Raw genomic sequence first — 15,742 nt, 5'->3', positions numbered from 1 at the left:
ACAAATGGGTCTTAGAACTCATCCAACATGGCTACGCTATCCCCCTTTACCTGTCTGCCTTCCAACCCTTCCCTTTTCAGGGACTCCTCTCACAAGACCCTCCTCGAGCAAGAGGCTCTTCACCTCCTATGACGAGGTGCCATAGAACAGGTACCAAGAGAGTTTCAGGGTCAAGGGTTTTACTCAACCTATTTCCTAACACAGAAAGAGAGCGGAGGATGGAGGCCTATACAGGATTTAAGAAAACTCAACAAATACGTTGCTTACCACGGATTCAAGATGGTAACCCTAACAACAGTAATCCCTGCATTAGATCAAGGAGACTGTCTTTCGGCTCTGACCTCCGGGATACGCACTTCCACATTACAATTCACTCCGCACACAGACACTTTTTATGATTCATAGTGGGCCACCAATATTATCAATATCGAGTGTTTCCCTTTGGCCTTTCAACAGCCCCCAGAGTGTTCTCAAAAACTCTAGCAGTTGTAATGGCCTCACTATGGCGTCAGGGGGTCATGATATTTCCAGACACTATGGTGGCAAAAGCTACACTACCCGCACACAGGTTTGATACCCTGTGCAACCTCATTGCAGTGGCACGGGCGACCCCGGCCATTATAGTTCATAAATGCCTGAACATTCTCGGACACATGGCATCCACAACGTACATCGTCAGGCTAGCAAGGCTCCACATGAGATGCCTATAGTCTTGGCTAGCCATCCAGAGACCCACTCTCCAAGCTAGTTACCATTCAACCATGGGTCCTCAACTCCCTTCAATGGTGAACAAACCCACACAATGTGCTAGCTGGAGTGCCATTCTAACGACCTACCCCCAAACTTGCTATAATGACCAATGCATCACTCCTTGGTTGGGGAGCCCATTCGGGAACCATCACAGCCCAAGGCAAATGGTCCTTTACAGAGCAAACGTTTCATATCAACCTTCTTGAACTATATGCAGTACGGTATGCATGCCATGCTGGATCTCAACTGCATCAAAATGTATTACTGCCGGTCTCCGAGTTGCGAACGGTCGATTTACGATCGTTCACAGTTACGACCAAAACTGTCATAAATGGCAGATCCTGAGTTACAAACGCGATCTGTGCTTACGAACAGTGCGGTCACGTGTAACTATGGGGTCCGACTTTCGAACAAACCTAGTTACGACCAATTGCTTGGTCCGTAACCGGTTCATAAGTCAGAGAGAGGCTATACAACCAAAACCAATTACCACCATCTACTTCAATTCATGCACACTCCACCAGGGCAGTAGCCATGATAGTTGCTTACCTGTGCAAGGTCCCTATTGCTGCTGCTACACGGACCTCAGACCAAATCTTTGCCCATCACTATGCACTCTCTCAGGGACCTCTTTTCTTTACCAGCATGGCAAAGGCTGTCCTGTCAACAGCCTACTTACCTGATGCGCATTCCCGATCTTCCTAAAACACATTGCTTTCCAGGCACTTGCTGTGGAGCACCCACAGAGACCTCTCTCGAACAGGAGCCGGTTACTCACCCCGAGCAGTAACTGCTTATCTTGGAGATGAGCATTGCTGTGGATGCTCCACTACCCTCCCTTCTTCCCCTCTGCTTTAGGCTCCTTTTTGTTATCAGGCTAGGTGTCTGGGTAGAGAAGGAACTGAGGAGAAGATGGCCATTCATGTGCGGTAGTCCAAAGCGGTGCCCATGCACCTCCCCTGCCGCATATACGTGACCCCCATGCACTGCTGTGGAGAATCCAGTCTGTGGCCCTGGGACACATCGACATCTGCTGTGGAGCACCCACAGGGATGCTCATTTTGAAGAATATCGGTTACTGCTAAAGGTGAGTAATTTCCTGTTCCAGTTGATGTAACTAGATGCCTGGTGGTTGGGGGCTGTCAATGCCCCCTCCCTCGAAGGGGGGGAAGCTCATGGCAGCAAAGCCAGTGATGATGGGGTCCACATCACCCAGGAGGATGATCCTTTTGCAGCAGTCCACCACCACCTGGAGAAGGAGACAGGGAATCAGACAGCCCTTGGGAAGTACCCGAGCCCAATCCCTCTGCCCCCACACACCAGGTATGACCTCAACTAACCCCATCCCCCAGCAGGGCTTTGTGAAGCTGGGACTAGAAAGCCTCTTAGGAAGGGAGCTTCCATCATCGCCATCACCACCCTTCCCTAGGGAACCCCATTCCAGCTGTTCACCACTCTCCCAATAACATAGAGTCATACCTGTATGAGCCCAGCCCCAACGGTCAATCGCCCCATACTGAACTGGTTCCTGAGAGCAATAATGGTCCAGTGTGGTGAACTTCCAAAGGGCAATGGCGAGACACTTCTTGAACGGAACAGCAAGTCGCATGTACGTGTCCTATTGCCTGAGGGCAGGGGCGAGCTACTTGCACACCTCCAGGAAGGTGGCCTTCCACATGCAGAAATTCTGGAGCTACTGCTGCTTGTTCCACTTCTCCATGATGATGTGGTCCCAACCAGTTGAAACTGGTGTCCCATCGCCAGAAGCGGGGGTGGACAGTGTGCAGGGGAGAGTGGAAAGGGCTATGCTGCATGAGCAGTGTCTGGAGAGAGGTGAGGAGGTGCCTTGCAGAGAGCAGCGGGTCCTGGCTCAGCAGTGCCACGAAAGCAGCCTGAAAACTGCACCGCAGCTTGTCCAGCTCCATGGTCCACAAGGGCAACCAGAGCAGGCAATGGAATGGGTTTGCTGTCCCTCAAGGAGGTAGGCAAAGATGAAGAGCCTGAGGTACAACTGTAAAGGGGGCGGGGGGGTCCCTTTAGCACTAGTGTTAGTCAGCAGCTCCAGGAGTGACTGCTGTCCTGATGCCTCTGCCAAAAGCGCTTCCGAGTGGCCTTAAATGCAATCGAGACTCCAATCAATCAGTGCAGATGCTCTATTTCGATGGGCATTTGCAGTGTGGACATGCTATTTCAAAGTCAGCTATTCCTGAGTTTTTATTCCGAAATAGCTTATTTTAAAATAATGCTGCTGTGTAGACGTACTCTAGGAGATCTGCGATAAGAGCAAGGAGGTCAGAGAAGAGTCCCAAAGTCTTTCTGGGAATAGGAGCTTGAATGAGGACCCTGAAGTTGAATGATGCAGGCTCAAATCTTAATGCATGTTTGCGTGGTGATGAAGTTCTGATATTTCTGGAATTGGAAACCAATTTGAGCTTGGTATTTGTAACATTTGTTTGCCACAACGGCTGCAATCCATGTGGCACAGAGCTAGTAAAGTTTCTCCTCCTGGTCCCACACCCGATTGCTGAGAGGGAATTTGAAACTCTGAATCCCTGTGAGCTTTAAGTTTCAACAGAATCCATGCATTGCCCCTAGTTGGGGTCCCTAGGCACACTCATGTGGTACATTTTATCTACCATCCCTATTGAAAACTGGGATCTCACTGTTCAACTTCCGAGCTGTAAGGGCGAGGATATCCTTGTAGCTTATGCACACCCCTTCCCAGAACATCACCGTTGTAGTGCTCTGGATTTTCAGGTTAACTTTTTAGAAGCACATGATATAGTTCATAAAAATACACTCTCCTTTCCCCCCTGCTTTGCACAGGATTCTCAAACACCATGGCTCTTTAAGTAAAGGTTAAGCACAAGTGAGTGCAGATAACTTAGAAAAAACACACACTTCCTGAATGCACTGCCAATCACTAGCTTTCCCTTCCCTTGAGAGTCCTTGGAGGACTGTAAGCATTCAGGTAGGTGGGGCAGGCTCCTCCCACCTCAGAATCCTGCAGCAACTTGTGCCAGCTTGGTCTGTGAAAGTAACTGAAGACCCTGAGCAGAACCACTCCTTTTTCAAAAACGTGTCTGTCCTCTCTTTCAGGTGACTCCGAGGTCAGCTGCATCTGGTGATCACAGACACCTGCCAGGTGATTTCATTGCCAGTCTCTTCTCTTGACAAACCAGTTCTCTAGGGTAGGAGCCAACCTGTTGTTTAGGAGATGTGGTATTTGAATTAAAGAATCACCCCTTCCTTGTCAGTCTCTTTCAATTGCAGTCCAACATGGAGGTAAAGGGCTGCACATTCTAAACTGATTTTGCAGCTTGGTGAAGTTACTTACAGCGTTCCTAGGCTCGTTCGTAAGATGTACAGATTTCTCAAATGCCACAGGTGGAGGAAACGAAGATACCTTGCTTTGCCCGTGAGTCATACCTAAAAATGTTACCCTGTTGGATACACCGCTGTGAAAAAAAGAAAAAACAGGAATGTATGCCCTGGCTCTAGAAATTCATGAATTAGTCTAGTGGTTTATCCACTGGGTCACAAGAAAAAAAAAAAACTTGAAGAAAATTGTTGGTATCTGTGACCCAACATAAATAGATCTTTTGACTAGAGTGCAGTCTCTGGGGTAGGGCCAAGGATGAGGGATTTGAGGTGTGTGGGTGGGAGAGAAATGAGGGCTCTGGGGTGATGCGGGATTTGGGTGCAGGAGAGAGTTCCAGGTGGTGGTGGGGGGGGGGGGGGGGAATAGGATTTCAGAGCGTATGGGAGAGGGCTGAGGCAGGAGAGTGGGGTACAGACTCCATCTAGGGGTGCAGGTTCTAGGGAGAGACCAGGGATGAGGTGTTTGGGAGGCCTTAGGGCTGGAGGTGGAAGGGTTGGTGCTTAGGGTCAGGCGTGGGCATGGGCTGATCTCTTGTGGCTCCCGGTTAGAGGTGCTGTGGAGGTACTAAGGTAGACTGCCTGTTGTCCTGGCACTGTGGACAGTACTGCATCCCAGAAGCGGACGGTAGCTAGTCTGGCTCCTAGGCAGAGGCATACAAGTGGTGCTGCATGCTGCTCTCACCCCCACACACTTCCCCACCAGCTCCCATTGGCTGGGAACTGTTCCATGAGAGTGCGGAGCTGGTGCTCAGGGTGGGGGCATCGTACAGAGCCCTGTAACTTCGCCCCAGCCTAGGAGTAAGGTCTGCTGCTGGCCACTTCCTGGTTGCAACGCAGACTGCAGTGCCAGGAAGCCTGCCTTCGCACTCCCACTGGACATCCTACATCAGCACGGCTTAGTGCCGGATATACCATGACCCAGTACTGGATTGCAACCCATAGTTTGAAAGCCACTGAATTAGTCTGTAGCTTTTCCTCTTAGCTATTAAATCCAGAGTTAGTTACATTGCTGTGCTTTGGCAAGATAGGTGTACTGTGTGTGATACTGCATACGGAACAAATATGTCTGATCTAAAGAGGACTAGACACCTGGATGTAAGGATGGTTCTGTTCAGAGAAGTGACTAAAAACTGCATCATTCCATACATATTATATCACTCATTTTCATTTTATAAATGTGCTGAATGATAGGCACAAAAGTGGGCTTTTCCTAGGTGCCAGCCTTGTAACTTCACTCTGGACTCAGAATAAACCCAGCTTGCCTATCAATCTCGCCATCACCACCACGAAAAGATTCTGCAATCCAAGTCAGGTCCTTGGCTACATCTTTGTAATCCTCTCTCTTCAGAATAATTCTTCCATGACACCTGTGCAAACCCCAAAGCCTTCAGTGTGTTTGAACAGGTGTCCTTGGAAGAAGACTAAAGACAACGGTATTATACAAGGATTAATGAAGCCATAGTTTCGCCATTGACTTCGTTGCGGACACGTAAAATAGAAATAATGCATCTTAAGTCTCAAAGCCTAGAGCTGGCACATTGCCTACCTTGTTCCATAGCAACTGTGCACTGTTGGGGACAGATCCATAATTTTAATTTACAGAGCGAATATAGAAAAACTTACAAAGTCACCTTTACAGTCACTGTCAGTAAAGAATGCAACAACAACCGGCTTTGGGCAAATGTTCTGTTACTGATAATGACTAAGTGAGAGGGGGTCTATTCTTTATGATTTCATTCTTACTGGCCTTCCTTGCAGCACATCCTTTCCTCAAAAATCTTTCAGATATATTAGACATGAGCCCAAAACAAAAACCCCTCTGATCTAAATACACCAAAGCATGTATATTTTACTCTATCCCTGTCTATGGCTGAAGAGCCTAGCAAAGTGCCTTGCAAAATAATACCAATACTTAGTACTTTGACAGCTGGAGAAAGACAGACAAGGGAAGTGACATTGCAAAAAAAGGGGAGGGTGTGGCAGTGACAGGGCTGGAATTAGAAGGCAGGATTTCCTGACTCCCAACCCAGCACAGACAGCACTGTGTTCTCTCTACCACACCATCTATGTTTAAGGTGAAATAGGGTGTTGTTCACTTAATTCCTGAGTGGGTCTGTTCTGATCAGGGTAAGATAAAGAAAACCACATTTGCATTTTGGGATTCAGTGGAGAAAACTGCTACAGGTTGATTATACTTTAGGGAGTGGGGAAAGGATGCATAAGTCTGCATATACCTACCTGTTGTCTTATTTTATGAAGAGAATAAGCTGTTGATGATAAACTCTATCATAATTTATCTCCACTTACCAGGAGTTCGATGCTGTCGAGATCCAACTCTCCATGCTTGATTTAGCAGGTCTAGGACAGACATTAAATAGACTGCTGATCTTCCTCATCCCCCTCAAATCAACTCCAGTACTCCACCAGGTCATGAGGAGAAAGGGAAGTAGATGGGAGGAAGTTTCTCCTATCAACCTACTGCAGTGGTGACACCACAGAAATTCAGTTTAAGCTAGGTCTACTTCAGCTATGCTATTCACATAGCTGAAGTTGTGTGTCTTAGTTCGACTTTGTCCCCTAGTGTAATGGACTAATAGGACAGTTCATGGAATTTCCAGGTGATTCTAGGTCTATACCACAGAATTTGCTAGGGGAGACCAGGCTAAGGGTCTGAGTTATGCAGAGCCTGAAGTTGCTGGTGGAAATGTAACTATTCTTATTTACTATATTGACAAAATCCTATCATTGCAATTAAGGGGATATGTAATTAACTGTCTTAATTACAGCAGCTGCCACTACATCTGAACGCAGTAATTTGCAAAGAAATTGGGTGAGATACTTTAAATTAATGGGTGTAAACAGTGAAGAATCACAAATGCAGTATAACATAAATTACTCCTGACGGACAGAAAGATACCTCCAAAATAGAAGTTGCTCCCCTAAAAGCTGTTAGGGGAGGGAGAATGGGTTTACAGTTAAGGCATAGGTCTGAGTCAGGGAATCTGGGTTCTACTCCTGATTTCTTGTGTAATTGACACTCATGAAAGATAGGTGCTTTTGAAAACCCACATAGGCAAAAAAATGCCTTTAAAAAAATCTGGCTTTCAACTGTTCTGCCTCAGTTTCCCCATCTGTAAAATGGAATCAGTGATACTTATGAATATCACAAGACGTTAAGTGTTTGGATATCCTTGAATGTAAGCAACTAGGAAAGCATGAAGTCTGATTTGTTACAAGATGTACATTTTTAAAAATGTCTCTCACATTCCTCAATAACCGAATTAAAATTCAGACATTATTTGTTACTTGTTTTACCCACTAAGGGCTTTACTACATCTAGCTTTGGATGAGACTGGCTTAGAACTGAAATGTCTGAACCACATTTTCAAATATTTCAGTTTCCAAGTGAGACTCTCCAGAGTTGACATTAGGAATAAAGTAGATTTTTTCCCCAGTGATTCACAGAAAAGATTTTGTTCATCACAGACGCTGGATCTTATAAAATTGCCTACATAGGTGCAAGCTGCCCTGATTTCCTCCTCTTCCTGTACAGCTTAGATGCCCACTTTTTTGCCAACCTTCTGGATGAAATGACCTCAATCCTTTTTACAGGAGTGAGGCAGGTCACAATAGTCTTTTTGGATAAAGAAAAATTATCCCTGATTTCTTAAAAGAACAGTTATCCTACCCAGTGGTTAAAGTATGGGCAGGACAGGTTGTGCTACTTTTTGCTCTGTCAGTGACTAGAGTTACTGTTTCAAGAGGAGTCATTTAACTTCTGTGGCTCGGTTTATCCATTTGTAAACTGGTTATAACAATACTGTTCTGAACTCATTAATATATTCAGCTGGCCAGCACCCTTACATTTGTAAAATGGCTTCAGCAAGTTGAATGAAAGAGATCATATGACTGCTATATATTGTTCACTGATAAACTGCATCTTAACATCTTTTCCACATACTATCAGCAGCAGTTGGGTGAAATTCCATAAACAGTCAATTTAAAAACAAACAAAGTGCTTAATTTCCAAAGGCCTTGAACATCTTCAGCTCCCTTGGATATCATTTATAGGGTAACTCAGTTTAAGACCTGATGGTAGGTATTCAGGTTTGAAAATACTGGCCAAAGATTCCATTGTTGTGTAAGTGTCCTTAGTAATTAAAAAGAAAAATCCAGAAAGTGACAGTGAAAAAGAATAAAATTTTACTTCAAAGTTTCCATTACATACAATTTTACCATCTTATTAAAAAGACTATAAATTTCATGGATATATTCCATGAGCAAACCAATATAGTGAGATCTTCCAGCAACTTACTTTACGGGTACTTTTTTTCTTCCCTACCTAGAAATAATTGTTTACTTTCCTGGTTTTAAAACTGCTTTATCTCCTTCCATAGATAAACAAAATTGTGTTTAAATTATTCTGTTAACATTCCAGATATCTGGTAGTCAAAAGAGAACTTTAAGTTGCTGTTACAGTTTGACAAATATTAGCTGTTTTCAGTTCATTAGCAGTTTCACTCATTGTGTGAGAATATTGTTATTCCATAACATTGTCTTCTATCCTTTGGAATTCTGTGTTAATCTTTGTTTTCATGAATAAGGGACTAAAAAGTATTGATAATAAGGGACTGGATTAAAGGAACACAGGTGTTGTTCAAGTTCTCGATATGGTTTTGCAAATGCATCTCCGTTCTGACATGCAACATCCTTACAATTCAAGTTCTCAGCCTCTCCTCACTCTGAGCAGAGACTGCCATGTGTGTCTAATTTGGTGATCTCATTTTAGTTCCTAGTGGTCCTTTGTTCACATCATAGAATTTATTTAACCTATTCAAAATTTGAGCCTAAGTCCTCTGAGGTGAAAGCGACCGTCTTAACCCAGTGCAGTGCCTACTCCAATTCCGATCAATTATTCAGGGCACCAGGAAAGTGCATGTTTCGTTAGAGGTCATTTTTCAAAACTGTCTGGGCAAAGAACTCTGAAACAGAGAGCAGTGTTTAATTTTCTAATAAAATGTATTTGCTCAACTTTGTAATGGGAAGGAATATTAAGTGTCGAAGTACCTCAATATTTCTATTGTTCCCATCACTGTGGTAGCTCACAGAAAAAAACCCACTCTGACATTATGGTTAACTGCATTAATGCACTTCATCCAGAAGAAAAGAACATTTATCCTCCCTGAAAGATAGTGAAGTCATTGGTTTAAAGTGACTTGACCGAAAGCTGTGCCAGTCACCCAGACGGAAAGTTTCCCGATACAGACCTGTTTTATAACAAACAGGGAAGTGATAGTAATGCAGGGCTAGGCAAGGTGCGGCCTGCCTAACATTTTGATCCAGCCCATGGACTGCATTTGGCCACTTTCCAATTATATCATGTTGCACATGCCACCGAATTTCAAGGTAGTGGCTCAGGCAGCGGGATGTTATTTAAGTGGCTCATGGCTCCCAGACTGGCAGGGGCCAGAGCCATGAGCCTTTTACATAGTTGCAGCAATCCTGGTTGGCTGCCAGGCAACATAGTAGCAGTGGGACCAGGAGCTGCAAGCCCTTTCTGTTTTTACTTGAAAGCCTCTGGCCCCAGACAACTCGGGGGCGGGGGCTGTTAGTCCACAGCCTTGCTCCCTCCTCCCCTGGCTGGTAGAGCCGGCCCATGACCATATGCAGTGGAGTCTGGATTATCCGACTCCCAGTAATCCGACACTCTGCTTTATCCAACCCTGCAGCTCCTGGGGATACAGCTCCCGGGGTTGGATACAGCGCGGGCGGGGACAACAGCCCCGCTTGCTGCCCCGTCGCTCTCTTGGAGCAGCTGCTGCCGCTCCTGCCCGGGACAACGGGGCAGCAAGTGGGGCCATTCTCCCACCCCGTGCCCTGGAGCTGCTGATGCGTCTGCTCTGGTAGCAGCGCATCAGCTGCTCCTAGAGAGCCTGGGGACAACTGCTGCTGCCACGGCTGCAGCAGCTGTCCCTGTGCTCTCTACGAGCAGCTGATGGGGCTCCTACCGGGGCTGCTTCTTCCCTGGCAGCAGTCCCTATCATCCGACATATTCGGTAATCCGACCATGTGTCGGTCCAGTTTACGTCAGATGATAGGGACTCTACTGTACCAAAATTAAGTGGCACCCCTGAAAAAATTGCCCACCCCTGGAGTAATGTGTCTGTGCTTAAAGCAAGATACTTCCCTCCTGCTAATGTAAACCCAGAAACAAGCCAGAGGAGATATGCAGCAGGTATATAAACAGGGAACAGTCAGGATGGCTGTGTGTGTGTGTTTCTCGTGAAAATGCCAAGAGAAGATGGGCCGCTAAGGGGTATGACCATGGATTATACCAAATGGTACATGGGAGATTAGGGTTCAGCAGACTTGTCAGTTCTGCAGAGAGTACAGCAGTTCTCAAATTGTGGGTCAGGCCCCCAAAGTGGGTCACAGCCCCGTTTTAACAGAGTCACCAGGGTTGGTGTTAGACTTGCTGGGGCCCAAACCCGAGTCTCAACACTTGGGGCCAAAGCCGAAGTCCCACAGCTTCAGACTCAGGCCCAACAACAGGGGAGAGGGGAGAAGTTGCCCTGGGGTCCAGGACTCTGGGCTGCTGCCACTGTGGCAGTGGCTGGAGCCTCAGGCCTTTCAAATCAGTGCTGGAGCACCATGCGACATGCTCAGGGCAGCTCTCAAAGCTGCAGAAGGAAGGGGGGGGCCCCACACTGCAGTCTGGGTGGTAGGGAAGGCTGGCTGCCCCGCCCTCTGTGCCTGAGGCCCTATTTCTTCCAGGAGCATGGAGCCGGGCACACCCCTTTTCCCTCATCTTGCCCAAGGATCCACAGAGGCTGCCGACTGCCCTGAGCTCAGGTTACATACTCCCTGCCTGGGACTGAAGCCCTTTGGCTTAAATTCTCTTCACTACCACCACCCCCAACCTGGGGTGGCAAGGCCCACACGCACTTGGGGTGGTGGGCTCAGACTTGGGTCTCCCCTTCTTGGGTCATGTAGTAATTATCAGAAGGGGGTTACAGTGCAATGAAGTTTGAGAACTCCTGGAGTAGTAGGATGCATTTCCCAGAAGGCACACTCCAGCTTCAGCGGGAAGGAGAGAAGTTACACATGAACTCAGAAATGCAACTCAGTTACAGAGCAATAGGTGGTATTTATGATTTGGGCCATGCACATACAGTCCTCCTTATAGCTGTATGAGGAGGTGGGGAAGGGGGAAGGGAATAGGATCACATTAGGACCAATATTCCCTCTAATCTCTTCCATCCATATGTGGAATATATTTTTATGTGCACCAGGGCATGTGCTAATGTGCACTACCAGTAGAAACACAAAGCTGTTGATGCTCTGCTAACCAAGTGGATGGTGGGAGAAATTCAAACAAGCAGCCACAAAAGCACACATCTTACAGAGAATACTGATTAGGACCCCAGCCTTTAGAAATCAGGTGGGAGTCAGTTTTCTGACTAGAACTGTGTGAAAACAAGCAACTGGATTCAACATAAACAAGCTGATTTACAATTTGTCTAATAAAGATGCTGTTCCCCCTTTGGTGCCATCACAACAACGAGCATATACATTTTTCTAGTCCCAGGAAGTGTGTTCAGTGCTTCATAGTATCCTGAGCTTGCTTTGTATTAAATATCTGCAGAGGGCTTCTGGGGAATTAACCGAGACTGTCAAATGAAACCTCTCCAGGCTGACAAGTCAGAATTAGAGACCCATCTTTAAATCTTACTGGGATTTTTGCTTTCATCACCCTAGGAGTAAATTTCTGTTTTTATGAGCCTTCTAATAAAAAGACTGCAACACTACTTCACTGCTTTGAAACATACAGGGTGAAATTCACCTCTGTGCAGAGGGGCCAGCAAAAGGCCTCTGCCTTATAAGCTTAAATAGGACATAAGTAATGCATAGGCCTTATGCTGGCTCCCTAAACACACAAAAAAAAGCAAGGGGCCCTGCAGGCATTATGACTTAACACAGGAGGAACTCTAGCCATTCAATTACTACCTAAACAGCACACACATTTAAAATACTACACAGCCATTTTTAATAAAAGCAAAACCCCCTCTATTCATACCTAGACATGGACCCAATCTGCAAAATTCAGATTTGGGACAAAACTTTAGGAGTTTGGTTCTGCCTATCGGGTAATGAAAAGCATGGCTCCTCATCTGAACTTCAAATGATTGGGATGGGAATTAGATCCTTCTCTACCCAGCATTAAAGAAATAGTTGAAACACTGTGTAGAACCACTCTTCAGCAGTTCTAGCTATCTCTCCTACTGAACAGGCTGGCTTGCTTGGCCCAATTTCCCAAGACAAAGAGAGACATGATTGTGGTTCATGAACCACACTTTCCCCCCCCCAGTGACGGCAGCTGAGTATGGTGGTGAGGAGCACACTTTCAGGGTGCCACCAGACATGTTGGGGTCCCACTGGCCCTACCAGAGCAGGTTTCCCTTTCCACACACTCAGGCAAAAAACTATATCCAGCTGCAAACAGATCTGTTTGAAAGGGTTCAGCTCAGAGATCTACCCAGCATTCCAGTGCACACATCTCTCACCCACCATGATTTTATTGTTCCCCTTTTATATTTTCTTCCCATTTGCTGGAAAGCTCTTTTGCTTCACCTGCATCAAACAGTTCCCAAGTGTCAGGCTCTCAGAGGTTTCTATAGTACACTGTTCCAGGGAGGGGAGGGAAGGGGGAAGAGAGAGAGAGGATGATTTTGTTTCCTCAATAGGCATTAACATTGCTTGGTCTTTTTACTGCTATACCTGAAAGGCTGCTTGTGGGTTATTTTGAACCTCACACTGCTTCAGTAACACACACACACAGCCAAACTTCATAACTTCCCATATGAGAAGACATGCACTCCAATGAGATATTACTGTCTAGCAGATCAAGACTCTTACAGTGACACCTTACAAGTCATACTTTGTACTAAAACATATCCGAATTGCATGACAGTGGTGAATACTGGGATGTCAGGGTGTCACAAATGACATTTCCATTACTAAAATGCCAAGAAGCTGCTGGCCCATCTCACTGCCTCTGTTTCTGCCATCTGTTCTCCAGTAACAAGGAAATATTTTACTAGATAAGGAGACTGGGTTACTACATATGCCATTCCATATCTGCCTTACCTGCCTGCACCATTTTCAAATGGCTGGTATAACGAAATGGACGATACACAGAGAGTAGGTATCAGCATATATGAATCTTGTCGGTTTCAGCACACATCCAGCTCACAATATGAAGGCTGATTTGAGAAAGGGGTATATCCATTTGGTCTTGGCCTGCAACTATCGTACACAAAGGCATACATATCCATGAATGTATCAAACCCAGAAGAATGGTGCAGAAGTCCTGCGATTTAAACATACCTGCAGCAATGGTCTTTGAGAGTTTCTAATTTTTTCCTCAGAAGAACATTAAAAGAGAGTAAATGTGTTAAACTTCTGACAGTCAATTTAAGATCTCCTCCACAGAATGCGATTACTTCACCTCATTCTCCAGCAAGAACAGCATAAAAAAAATCTTTAAAAAAATAACTGGGGCAGAAATGATGCTTATGATCTGAAATAGGTCAAATGTGACTTGACACCACATCTGTTTAACTGTGATCCCCACAATTGCTACTCTGCCTCAGTATTGATTATCTGACAATTTAAAAATGCCCCCAAAACCTTGTCTCATGTCCTCCCACAATTGTATTAAGGAAGTAGCACTGAAATGACCCTGTGCCCTTTTAACTCAGAAATCCAATTATTGTCTCTTGTCTCTGTAATCCAGGAATACAGAAAGGGCAATCCTGGAGCACAGATGGTCTGTGATTAATATCACGAGTCTTGGGGTTAGGAAAAATTCCTGATAGAGACTACACACAGGCTTTTATTTTATTGGACCATTGCAAATGAAGTGTGAAGTCAAGGTCATGACCACCTGTGGCCTTTAAAAGATCCTATAGCACTTCTTGCAGGATGATGTTAATCTCAGTGTCCTGGCTGAATTCCAATTTGAGTAATTATATTCTGCCTTCTTAAATTCCGCTAGCTGATCAAAAAGCAAAAGGCATTATTTTATCTCTCGTGTCCTGGGCTCTGATGCAGTGTTGTTGTGCACTCTTAAATGGCTACCACATTCTACCCTAGAACGGGATGCAATTCACCCAAAGATCCATGTGTGGTATTATTTTGTAAAGTGTTTATGGCTGGGAGTTCTCTGGAAGAGGCAATTCAAGAGTGAGATGTTCTTGAAAAAGACAAAGTTGCAAGATAGCTTGCAACATATCTAGGAGTCTGGCCAGAAAAATGGAATATTAACAAAACAAATGCACTGTTAAAAGTCACAGAATTCCCATTAACAATTCAAACAGTCACTTGAAAGGGTAGACTATTAGGAGAACGAATTGACACACAACAATGGGGAATTACTGGCAAGCTGAATTGTGTCATGGCTCAGTGCTGCCTTGATTTGTCAGAAAGAGACAAACATACAGACTTAACCTTTCCCCGCTGACACTACTTTTATTGAGTGAAAACAAACACACACTCAAAATTAGACTAGAAGAGCTCTCGCTTAAATGAAGAGACTGTCAACATTTACAGAGCAGCCCAAGTTCCCACACACAGCTCCTTACTGAGCCGCACAGGAATGTGAGAGTAAACCGAGTGTGTTCTATTCACTTTCTGTCCCCTAAAAGAAGTTTATATGGGAAGAGCCTGATTTTCTTTTTCAAAACTTTTTTTTTTAAATTGCGCCACATTTGTCCCAGCTACTCCCATCTAGTTTCTAGAAAGCCATTCCATGATACTTCTGACCACAGTCATGAGTACTGATAAAAAGACTATATTAAGGATATGTTTCTCCAAACATTGTAGGAGAGGAGTTTCCTCTCTAATTCCAATGTTCATAGAAAATGAAAGGCTGGATTAAATGCATAATAAATATTGATCGATCATAAAGGTTTATAAACAGTGTATTTCCTAAAAGCTGAATTGGTTCATATTGCCCAAAGACTTGTCTAAAGCATGCCTTTTAACATTAATTTCTCTAATAATTTCATGGCTTTGAGGCAGACAAAGTTTATTCTTCTAGGTGACTTGAATTCCTTATAAAGAAAGAATCTCAGGATCTCCTGGCTATATGACAAGCGTGGGGTTGCCTTTGGTAATGTCATGCTGTACTAGCAGGGCTAAATTCCATTCATATTTATACTGCTGGAAATCTAGAATAATTCTACCTAAGTCTTTCACCTTCCCAGTCTCTCTGCTCAATTAACTATTTCTTAGCCCTCCTTGCGTTCTGGCTCCCTCTGTTCTCCCTTTAACTACATCCTGACAGAGAGTTAACCATCCTCTTTGTAAGGCCTACTCTGACCTTGCTCTGGGACTACTTTGGCCATTGCAGAGCCCAGTCCACCTGGCATCACTATAAAGGACACAAAGCAGAGAGAGGCCCTTTTCCCACAAAAGCTCTGCTGTGCTCCCCCTCTTCTTTTGGGCTGTTTGTGCAGCACTTCAGCTGGAGGCACCAGAATCACCAAGATTCAAATAGCTGCATTTCCATCCAGACTTCTGTCTAATAATACACTCTCAGATCACAGTG

This window comes from Pelodiscus sinensis, chromosome 3 (assembly GCF_052426305.1).
Source record: "Pelodiscus sinensis isolate ZL-2025 chromosome 3, ASM5242630v1, whole genome shotgun sequence".
Taxonomy (NCBI): domain Eukaryota; kingdom Metazoa; phylum Chordata; order Testudines; family Trionychidae; genus Pelodiscus; species Pelodiscus sinensis.
This window is presented reverse-complemented; position numbering follows the sequence as displayed.